Genomic DNA, 10,713 nt, shown 5'->3' with positions numbered 1-10,713 from the left:
GGACTTCTATATTCGGAGGATGAGTGGTGTTAAATTTTATCCAAGTTTTTTTTTAAACAAATTATTGCCGCAATCCTCGTATTGCTAGGTACTCTACCTTGATGATCTTTTTCCCAGAAATTTGAGAGAATGAAACGTAGGTATATACTTATCGTTCGGTCATGAAACGAGTGATTAAAAAGTTTAATGATTTTTGGGCGACTTACCGCCCAAAAAACGCAGTTAATAAGCAGGCTCCATTTTACGGGAAACTTTTTACCACCCCCGTATAGTGTGAAGCAAATAAAAACCAGGAAAATCGGCTCTGGGAAATCTAAGCTGCTGCTGCCTATTGCGATGGCTGTCATCGCTTGAGTGAGATGCAATTTCTCGGAAGAAAAGAAGAATCCAATTTACAGCATCATTGGGAATATTCAAATCCGAAAACGAAAGTCCAAATCCTTGTTGAAAGCAGATCGAAAATGATGCCTCGATTTCTCGGGTTTTTTTTGTTCGCATCGCAGGATTTCCTTGCCACGCTACTCCTACCCGAAAACCGACAGCTCTTCTTGGTTCTAGCATGGCCAAAGTTTGCTGTCATCATTAACACAATGCTAGGAGAAAAGTGCCGTACAACTCTCTTCCCCCCATAGGAATATAAGTAGGAAGGTGGCTGGAACTTTGTATCGAAAGCTGATCTGAACAAAAAAAAACAGCATTTTGATTCAAATTTTTGAGCTTACTTAAAAACCGACACACAGAGATGGAGAAAGGTGGTATTATAAATCCATTTTCCTCTATCTGGGAAGACATCTTCTAATGGTTTGGTGCTCTTGTCTTGTTTCGAGTTTTCCAGGTAGCGAGGATATCTGAATGTCGTAAATCGACTGAAGTCGAGCTTAGTGGAACTTTTACCGATAAGTAATGTATTCAAACTTTTTTTCGCTGTTTTTGTTCGTAAGATAGCTTTGTCTGGAAAAGCCATAAGCCTCTTATTGTAGTTAAAAGTTTTTTTTGTTCCCAAAATTCATCGATTAGTGCATTGAACCAAGAACTATTCAAAGATACAGTATTACAAGATTTCCCATATGATTTTTCACGTGTTATAAAGCGCCACCAACGGCAAAATGAGAATTCTTTAATAAGTACACATATAGAAAGCAAAAAAAAAAAGACCCAACAGTGGCACATCTTGTTGTCGATGCTCTTTTGGATTAATCTTATTGAGCCGGAGCGAACCACATTCTTTCGAAACACTGCTGGAATTGGTTGACGTTGCTTTTGCTAGCTGCCCTAATAGAATCAACAGCAGAATCACATTACCGTAATCCGCTTTTTTCGAGGATCATCTGTAAAGGGTGCGAGGGATTCGTTTCGCCTTTTCACTCGTTGAAAAGGTATGCATAGAAAACGGAATCTGTTGAAATGGGCACTGAACCGATTCCAGTTTTGTCCCTGTTAATAGGTAATTACCTCGGCTCTTTGTTCGTTCGGTTACAATAAAGGAGAGTGGTTTACTTTCACAAATTGGCAGCTGTGTATTTTTCTACAGTTCGATGACAATGAGATTTGCAAACGTAGATACTACGAAAGTGCAAATGTATTAATTTTCTTTCTTTCTGTAGAAATTTTTCACAATGTTTATGGGTTTTTTTCTTGCAATAGAAGATCATTGAAATCCAGACACAAAATTCAAGACTTTGTTCCGAGTTTTTGTGTCAGTTTGGTGCTATAAAGACATTATTCGTGTTTTCAAATAAAGTAGTTTTTTCTTCTTTTATATCAATTTATTTTGGTCAAAATGTCAAGAGATAAGATTTATTTGGTTAAAATGTTTTAATTAAGTTGATTGGACATTTTCCTTTTTAAACTGAAATTCATCACTCGGAATTTATTCATTTGTTTCTGAAAGATATTCAAAACAATCGGTGAGCATTAAAAAAAAAGTGAACAAATCTTGACAATAAATCTCCATTCTGATTTCATCCCCATAATATTCTTGAGAACACCTCGCTCACACTCGCCTTCCGATTCGTACGTGACAATCATTACGAATCCTAAGGCAAGGTGCGATAGCTATTGTATGTATGTGTAGAAGATGAAGAACCTTTCACATGTGGGTTGTCCAAAATCCGAGAAACGCCTAGACAATTGTCTTACGCAATCAAGCCATATCATTTTCTATTGTCTATAGATGTGCTACAAACCCACACGTGGTTCTTTCCATATCATAGTGGGTGCCACATATATATGGCAAACTAAAATGTTATCTTAATGAGCGAAAATTCCACTAACTCGATACATTGCATTCAATCAAAACTATGTTGCATAAAATGAGAATAAACCACAGTTTTGAACGATAAGTCAGTCTTCGTTATTTACGGAAAACCATTGAGAGAAAATCATTAAATTTTCCAGCAACACCTATTACTCCTCGTTTTCAACCGAAGTCGTTTGCTAAACAGGAATGCTATCGAGAAAGGGTTAATCTAAAAATATCAGCTTAAGCCAACAGAACACAGTGCTCTTCCTCGAATGATGGTAGCAAGCAGCCAATTAACTTTCTGCGTAACATCACTTTTTTCTGTGGGTAAAATGTGTACCGTTATTGTAGTTAGAATCTAGCGATAGACTACAAACGAAATGAGCAAGAAGCTTCCCAAGGTCTAACAAACTGTTATATGTAGGTATTTTTTTTAGCTTGAGGAAGGATTTCCCTTCCTTTCGTTACGTTGAAGTTTGAGATTAATCATTGTCGTTCTTTTCGTTCCTTCTCTTCTGTTGCAACAATTGGGCTTATGCATTGATAGCAAAGAATATTAAGAAGTATGGTATAATAAATTAAGTAACACCCTGGAAAATCACATTTCAACCAGTGCAGTAATAGAAAGGCCAACCGTTCCTATGAAATCCATTTGTCAAGAATAGTCACACCTAATGATTTTCAACGTTTTCCTCCTGTGCCTATTTATTGATAAACCGTGACAACGTTGCCGGCTCTTTTGTTGCCCAAATTTTGAGGAAAAATGGCTTTTGTTTTTCATTCACCGCATTAATGAAATCCTGCAAAAACAAAGACAAAAAAAACAAATTGAAAACTGCCCAAGAAACAGGCACTTTAATAAAAAAAAAACTACACAGCAAAAAAAGTATTGCGATATTACATCAAATACCTGCACATAACTTGAATCGCAAATGGTACCTAATATTACACTGCGCACTGTCTTGATGTAACCGGCTGTTTGGAATCAAAGAATATGTTTCGAACCGCTGTTGCATATGAGCTAAATTTCCTAAAAAATGAAAAATAATGAAATTGTTTTGCTTAAATTTATACTCAATTTTGGTAGTACTTACAAACCAAAATCCGCTGAAATCCGCACAGTTGACGAGAACCTTGGCTGACAGCAAGTGAAGACTCTGGCTCCGGATCGCCAGCAGTGGAGATCTTTTATCTCAGCCCTATGCGTCGGTCAATCGGCGCCGGACCCTTCGGTAGGTAGGTTACAAGCCAAACAAATACAGGTAAGGTCCGTAATCCGTTTTTTACTTTTTGAAATGAATCCAATTTGAACGTCAATTGAGGAAAAAACATTGACTACTTGATTCGATATCACATTGAAGGTGATCGCATTGTGTACATCGTTTAGATGTTTTATCACCACAGAATACCCTAATACTGCATCATCTCCAGAATAATTTGTCAGACGAATGACATTTGCCAGATGAAGTCGAATGTCAATAGAAGGAATAAATTTCTATGGAATATCAACGGTTCGAGAGCGAAAAATAATAAAATTTAGTCAGTAATAACCGTAATAACTGTGACTGTGATCGCGTCAGTTCTACATATCGATAAGTCCGACAAATAAATAGGCCTAGAGTCGCACGACCGCTGCCAACTGACAACATCAATCAACACCGCAAACAAAATTAATGATTCATACAAATAGGATACCCGAATATTTTCACAGCTAACCGTATGAGCTCGAGAGCGATTACCTAGCGTAATTTTAGGTATATTTAGTTCAAAATATTTACCACCGATCCGGTGTTTATTCAGCGTGCGCTGGATCCTTCCACCATAATAGAATAGAATAGAAAAAAAGCTCCCACATTCGAATTTCCGTCCGACGACGACGACTGTTACGAATGATTATTATTTTCGGTAGCTTACCCAATCCACTACACTGACCGAAATCTGGCTATAAGCTTTATCAGATTTTTTAGTGATTTTGCACTAAAGGAAAATCCAATACTTTTTACGAATGTATACACAACTTGAAATGTATAGATTTTTGTTCTGATTATCTTTATCGGAAATTCCAATGGATGTAATAGTTTGTCAATTTGATTTAATTTACAGTTCAATGCAGTGAAATAAATGTTTTCGTTTTTTTTTTCGGATTTCGTTTAAATCAGTGGTTTTCAAACTTTTTTCACTCACCGCCCCCTTTTGCAAAATTTTCTAGCTCAACGCCCCCTTGAGCAAATTTTTAGAAAATCTATTGAAAAAATGAAAATTCAAATCGTTAAAAAGCCATTAGCTTTTAGCTTGATGTTGTTGTAAGGTGTCTCAAAATTCATTCAAATTTATATGAGGCCCTCAGATACAAAAGGGTATTATAAGTGTGAAAATAGTCGATTTTGATTGAATAATGTCAAACGATTCTTATATTTCGAACTATATTTCATGATTTTTCAGATTTTTAGAATTTTATTTGCATACTATTTTGTTCGAAAGAAAAGAGCATTTTTTTTACAAAATATACGGAAAATTACTAAACCTAACAAATTAGAAGCGTTTTTTTTCAAAATTTGCTTTTATTCACTTATACTAAGGTTGCCAGAATTTTCCCAGCACGTACCCGAGCCGGATAAAACCGGAAAATTTTTTCTAAAAACTTGCCAAATCCGGGCATTTGATTTCAAAATTGTCGACCAAAAACCCGGATAGTATCCAGGATAATTTTCTCAATACCCAGGAATTTCTTAACAAAAAATCAAGAAAAAAAAACTTGTTTTCGTCATAATTTATCAGCAATTTTTATTCAGGCATTCAAAAAACTTTTCATGATTATTTCCTTAAAAAATTTTCAGAAAATTTCTTTTTGGAATCATAAATAAAAATTTCAACAACACAATTTGTTTTTATTTTGTTTGTTTTGGCAAATGAAGTGAATAGTTCCGGGCAACCGAGCCGGACCGAACTTTTGACGATTTTTTTATTTTCTGTTTATCAGATTTTTGGAGACAATACATTCTAAACATTATCAAGCATTGCCATCTGAAATTATTCTTGTTCTAGTATAACCCAAAATATTCTTACCAAACAAGATCAACATGTATACAAAATCAGTGACAGTTTAAAAAAAAATCTTTGGGTGACATTAAAAAATAATTATTTAGATACTTGAACAAAAAATTTGCTTGCAGCTCTGTGAAATCATAAATATTTTAGTCTTTAACCTGATGTATAGTTTGTAATTCCAAATCTATGATGTTTCGTGATTTGAGAAAAAGTGGATTACGACCTCACCGCCCCCCTGAGCTCTTCCAACGCCCCCCAAATTTCAACATTGAGCTCACCGCCCCCCTGGAAGCTCTCAACGCCCCCAAGGGGGCAGTAGGGACCACTTTGAAAATCACTGGTTTAAATGATACATCGTGATTTAAGTTTAGATTGTTTTTATTGATAAATTATGTACATATACCTGTAGGTCTGGCTGACGCATGTATGGTTCAAACTTCTGAAGTGGTCGATGTTCCGTTTTCCTGCTGCTAATCCACCGTTGCGATTAAAATTGCCACTTGATGCACACTAGCATCGTTCCAGAAGTCAATCTTGCCGGGAAATAGATTTGGGGATTCAGGGGCCTTCCGAGGGCAGAAATTTATTACCTTAAATAAAAATAAAAGAAATATTTTTACTGAATAAATTTGTTGAGTATGATTTATAAAGACAAATTTTCAATATTCTTACCTGAGGGTCTACTAGAATCTTGTTCAAATAATTTGAATATCCAGTTCAGGTGAAGTTCTCTCCGGAAGAACATCTCCTCGTTCATCAGAATGGGGCGCTTCTTTTACACCATCGAAATATTTCTTTTTCCTGTGGGGAAAGCGATACGAAGGATTAATTTTGATAATTGGAAAAATAATGAGACATTTAGCTTACTTACCTGTTTTACAATCCAATATTCGCCATTTTCCGTGTTTTTCCTATCCATCATTATAATGATTGTAAACATAGAACAATTATAACGAACATCGGTTTTTCTTCATAATTTCACAGCCTGAACCGAAAATTATTTGTTCTGAATTCAAACCACACCTACTAAAAACTATATCGAATCATATTTATGAAATTTATTAGATTTTCAGATACAATTAATATAGTGTAGTATTACAGAACGAATGTATAAAATTTATTGGATTTTTGATTAGTCTATACTATGTACATCGTAGACAAAAATTAATTGTACAATTTATAGGATTTTAGCATTACATTTATTGGATTTTCTAGTACTTTATATCCACCTTCCTTAACCTTCCCATGCCGTTCGCAAAATATCCGTTTCGGGGAAGTTTGAGTTGTAGTTTGATTTCGTTCTCCTGACTGTAAATGTTAACCGATTTTGATGATATTATATTCATTGTGTAGGTAATTTGTTCTTATTACTCAAAATTTTAAAATAAAGTCGATATGTATTACCAAGTTATCAGAAACTGGTTCAGAAAGTAAAAAGTCCGAAAAATCAATTTTATTTTTAAAATGCTCATAACTTTTGACAGCTTTTCTGTATTTAAGTGTTTCATTAATGTTTGAAATTGTCAAGAATCCATCTTTCCGACAGTGTATAGATATGTTGGGGTCCAATGAAGGTTTTGACCGCTATCTCAGATCTTCCGGTAGAAAAAAATCTAACTTAAAAAAACGATATCCAATTTTTGCTTTGCTTAGCTGTATTTCATTTCCCAATGAACCGATTTTCAAAACTCAAATTTCAATTTTTTGACGTTAATTTGATCATTATTTTCATAGAACATACTTGGTCAGTCAAAATTCCAAGTTCTTCAGTATATTGGAATGAAGATAAGAGATTTTAAATGTGCGCTTCGGGTCATATTGACCCGAACGGCATGGGAAGGTTAAAATAAAAGCTATTAAAACGATTTAGTGAATTTTATTGCCTGATTTGGTTCAGTGTAGAGGGGGAGTGCCTCATGAGTTCCATTCTATTCGATGCATTCGATTCACTCTCTAGCAGTAAGCAAATGCTGGCAGTCACTCACGACTTTGGCGCGCAATTTGCTCTTCATTAGCATTCTAAAGGCCACGTGTTTGTCATTCGATAAAGGAGGCTGTGCTCGGTTCCACACCACACACACAGACAAGAAGTAGGAACGACACTTATTGGGAGAATATGGTTGCTGCGATTTGTCAAATCAAACAATCTTCAGTCATATTCGAGCTGGGCTTTAAGCAGTATGTAAACTGCTGCTGATCTGCGAGGATAAAGTATTTGAACAAGCAAACACTGGTGAGATTTGTTTTGATAGTTATTTGTTCGTCGATGGGGGGCATTCTCTATTGATTGTGTTTTGCTTTTTTTTAATTTGTTCATTTGGTTGGATTGTGTTATGCGCTAATTGCTGCACCAAATGAAATAACTTTGTTGTACTAAGAGTGTGCAAATAGCATCGGGTTGTGGTTTTTAGAGAAGGATTATTTTCGTATGTGATTTTAAGTTTCAACCCGATAGCCTCTTCATTGTGTATAAACGGAAACGTTGGTCATGTAGTCTCTGTAACTGGACCATATAGAAGCTAGTCGATAACGCAGTTCCGAGTTGTGCTAAAAACATTATCGGCGAATCAAATAAAAAGAAGAAGAATTATGCAATCCGACAACTATCGGAGAGCATTACTGCTACATACTTTCGGCAAGTATTAATCAATTCTTGGTAAAGTGTTGAAAATTTTTAGCAAATCGGTTTATATTGTCAATTATATTGTTGAATCCCCAAACAGGAATTTTCGTCAACATCAGCGACGACATTTCATGTTGACCAGAGATATCCCAAGTGTCGGAACCAAACAAAAGAAAGGGTTGTCGATTGCTTGTTCGGCCGATTATTTGATGAGTTTTTGGCAAGGTTGCCAATCACCAGCGCGAAAACTTCGGATTTAAACTGCATTGACAATAAAAATCGGTTATATTGAACAATTTAGGTCAAGTCGACGGTAGAGACTGTTAACATCTAATTGGTACTAAATACAGAAGAAAATAATTTTAGTTTTATAACATGTATAAATACTATTAATTATGAATCAAAAAAGCGGTCGGCTCAAAATGATATAATATCAAGAGCCTTAGTTTAAGTATTTTAGTATTAATAAAGGAAAAAAAATCTAATTAGTACTGGTTGGTGGCTTGTCAAAATTTCTCAATTCTTCGATTTTCAGAAAGTCAATTTTTGCTTAGAACTAAAAATGAAACAGAGAGAAGAAACAACCTTCAAATTAACCACGCCACGCTAAACCAGCGTATTAATTCCAGGATGAGACATGTTGTTTTTGCGGCAGACTCAATACAAAACCAAAACACTCGAACCACTGAACGTTATTTGTGTTGATAATACGCTGGGTGCAATGTTGCGTAAATAATTTATTTTGAGCTTGTTTCAATAAATGTAATGAAAACTAGGAGAGAAAATGAATTCATGTAATTTTTCTCATTTAATCCGTTCGAGGTGGAGTGTTTTTCGTGACTTTTATACTCCTAGTACTTCACTCTTAGATAATTTTGTCGTTTTATGTTCATCAAAACTCATTCTGAAAATGTTTTGCCCAAAGTTCACGGATTCTATCGATAACAGAATATTATTTTTCCGAGGAGTAGTAAACTTACAATGAATGATTGTTCTGATAACAGCAGGATAATTTCTTTGCACATACGGTAATAATAAAATGATAATATTCACAAGAATTTGATAAAAGGCTTAAGGTGAAAAGTGAATCATAAAAATTGATAGCAGATAAACAATCAGTGGTGAATAGCTTCGGGATGTTTAAAACGAAATTAGTTACAGTAACAATCGAAGTGATTATCTCGAGTCCGCATCAACGGCACTCAGTCGAGTGGAAAAACTTGTCCCCAGTTGGATATAATCGGTCTGTTCATCAACATCCACACAGCGCGCTATAAAACGGCGCCTAGCTGCTCTGTGTAATGACCGCAGTAGGATCGGATAATCAACGGTGGATTGTTAATCGAACCGATGGAGCGAGCTTCAGAATTGATTAGGTGGTGCTTTCAAGTTCAGAGTTGACGGATGATTCATTTAAAAGTACTGAATATCAACTATCGAAGTGCGGTAGAAAAATGATTCTGTTATTATTTCCTACACCGTATAATTACAAAACATTACTATTGCTATTTTGATTAATTCCGCGCAGTAACATTTAAAGTCTACCTAACAATTCAATGAAGACTAACACGAAATCTACCCAGCAAGCCTCTAGAACAAACAAACAAACAAACAAACAATATCGTAACTATACTTTGATCACCGGGTAACTTTGATCAACATGAAATTTTTGCAGATAATCATTATTAACTAAGGGAAAAGTTAAAATATCTGAAAACTGGTTACAACGCTTGAAAGCCTATCTATAAATTGAGTTACAAATAAGCTAAATTTGGTTATTATTAGAAGATTTTTGATATTACCTAAAATGTAATTTTAAAATCCTAAAATATATGGTTTTTCGAAGGCTCACAAACAAATATCTCTCCTGATGAAATTTAAGCCTTTAGGGGCAAACGGGTTGTTTTATGTGTACCTCAGTTTAACTTTTTTCTTTGCTTAGGTTTAGTTTAAGTGTTATTTTTACAGTTATTCGGTAAAAAGTTTTGGATATTAAAAAAAACGAAAACGGTTTTCCACGAGAAAGCCCGTATAGTAAAATGGCTTAAACCCTACCAAATGGTTCAATTTGAAGAAAAAAAAGAACATGGGAACAGAGCGAGGACCTAGAGAACTGCGTGAAGGCAACATTTATTTGTTTTTGAGGCCAAAAAAATGAGAAATGTTTATATTTTTTACCCCTAGATGTATGCAGCAATATTTTCCATCTTTTGATTGTAAATGTTCTTGAAAAAAAAAAACGTTCAAAAAAATCAGTTTAGTCCTAACAAAAATAACTGTTATTAATGTTCACACCTTCTGTGCTAAATGGCACCATAACAATAATTTTGAAGATGTTGAGGTATGTAAAAACCGTAGTGATCAAAGTTACCCCGAATCTCGAAATCTGGTTTTGTAACAAACATTGAATTATAACCACCAATGTCGTTTGAATTTACTGCAATCAATGATCATGGTTCATACTCCTCACCTCAGTAAGTGTTTTAAAACTTTTAGGTATTACGAAAAAGCAACCCCTTCCAAAATATTCAGAAATGAATGAAAAAGGTGATCAAAGTTCCCCCAGTTTACGGTAACTCAAAATCGTTGATAAAAATTCAGTTCCACTACTGTGTGTGCATTAGCGTTGCCTAATGAAGCAAACGCCTACTGTGATTTCTAAAAATTAGCGAGAAAGACAAATTTCATGTAAATCATCGTGCTAGCATGAGATATGTAATCTATCATCGCATGAATAGAAAAGCTATCTGCAGTTCCAGGTAAATCACGACAAACTACCTACTGTTATTTTCTTAGAAGG

The 10,713-nt window shown here is 34.9% G+C and overlaps 1 long non-coding RNA gene across 1 annotated transcript; it reads right to left on the bottom strand.

The window, feature by feature from the left end:
* Window positions 1–1,954: 1,954 nt before the first annotated feature.
* LOC129740450 (uncharacterized) lies at window positions 1,955–3,807 on the bottom strand. Its single transcript, XR_008736244.1, has 3 exons — window positions 3,337–3,807; window positions 3,182–3,272; window positions 1,955–3,042 (listed from the first exon to the last, which is right to left on the bottom strand). It is a non-coding gene; the product is annotated as an uncharacterized LOC129740450 (long non-coding RNA).
* Between the last annotated feature and the right edge of the window lie 6,906 nt (window positions 3,808–10,713).

Source organism: Uranotaenia lowii, chromosome 1 (assembly GCF_029784155.1).
Source record: "Uranotaenia lowii strain MFRU-FL chromosome 1, ASM2978415v1, whole genome shotgun sequence".
Lineage (NCBI taxonomy): Eukaryota > Metazoa > Arthropoda > Insecta > Diptera > Culicidae > Uranotaenia > Uranotaenia lowii.
The sequence above is the reverse complement of the archived record's forward strand: the minus strand, read 5'-3'. Positions and strand labels throughout refer to the sequence as shown.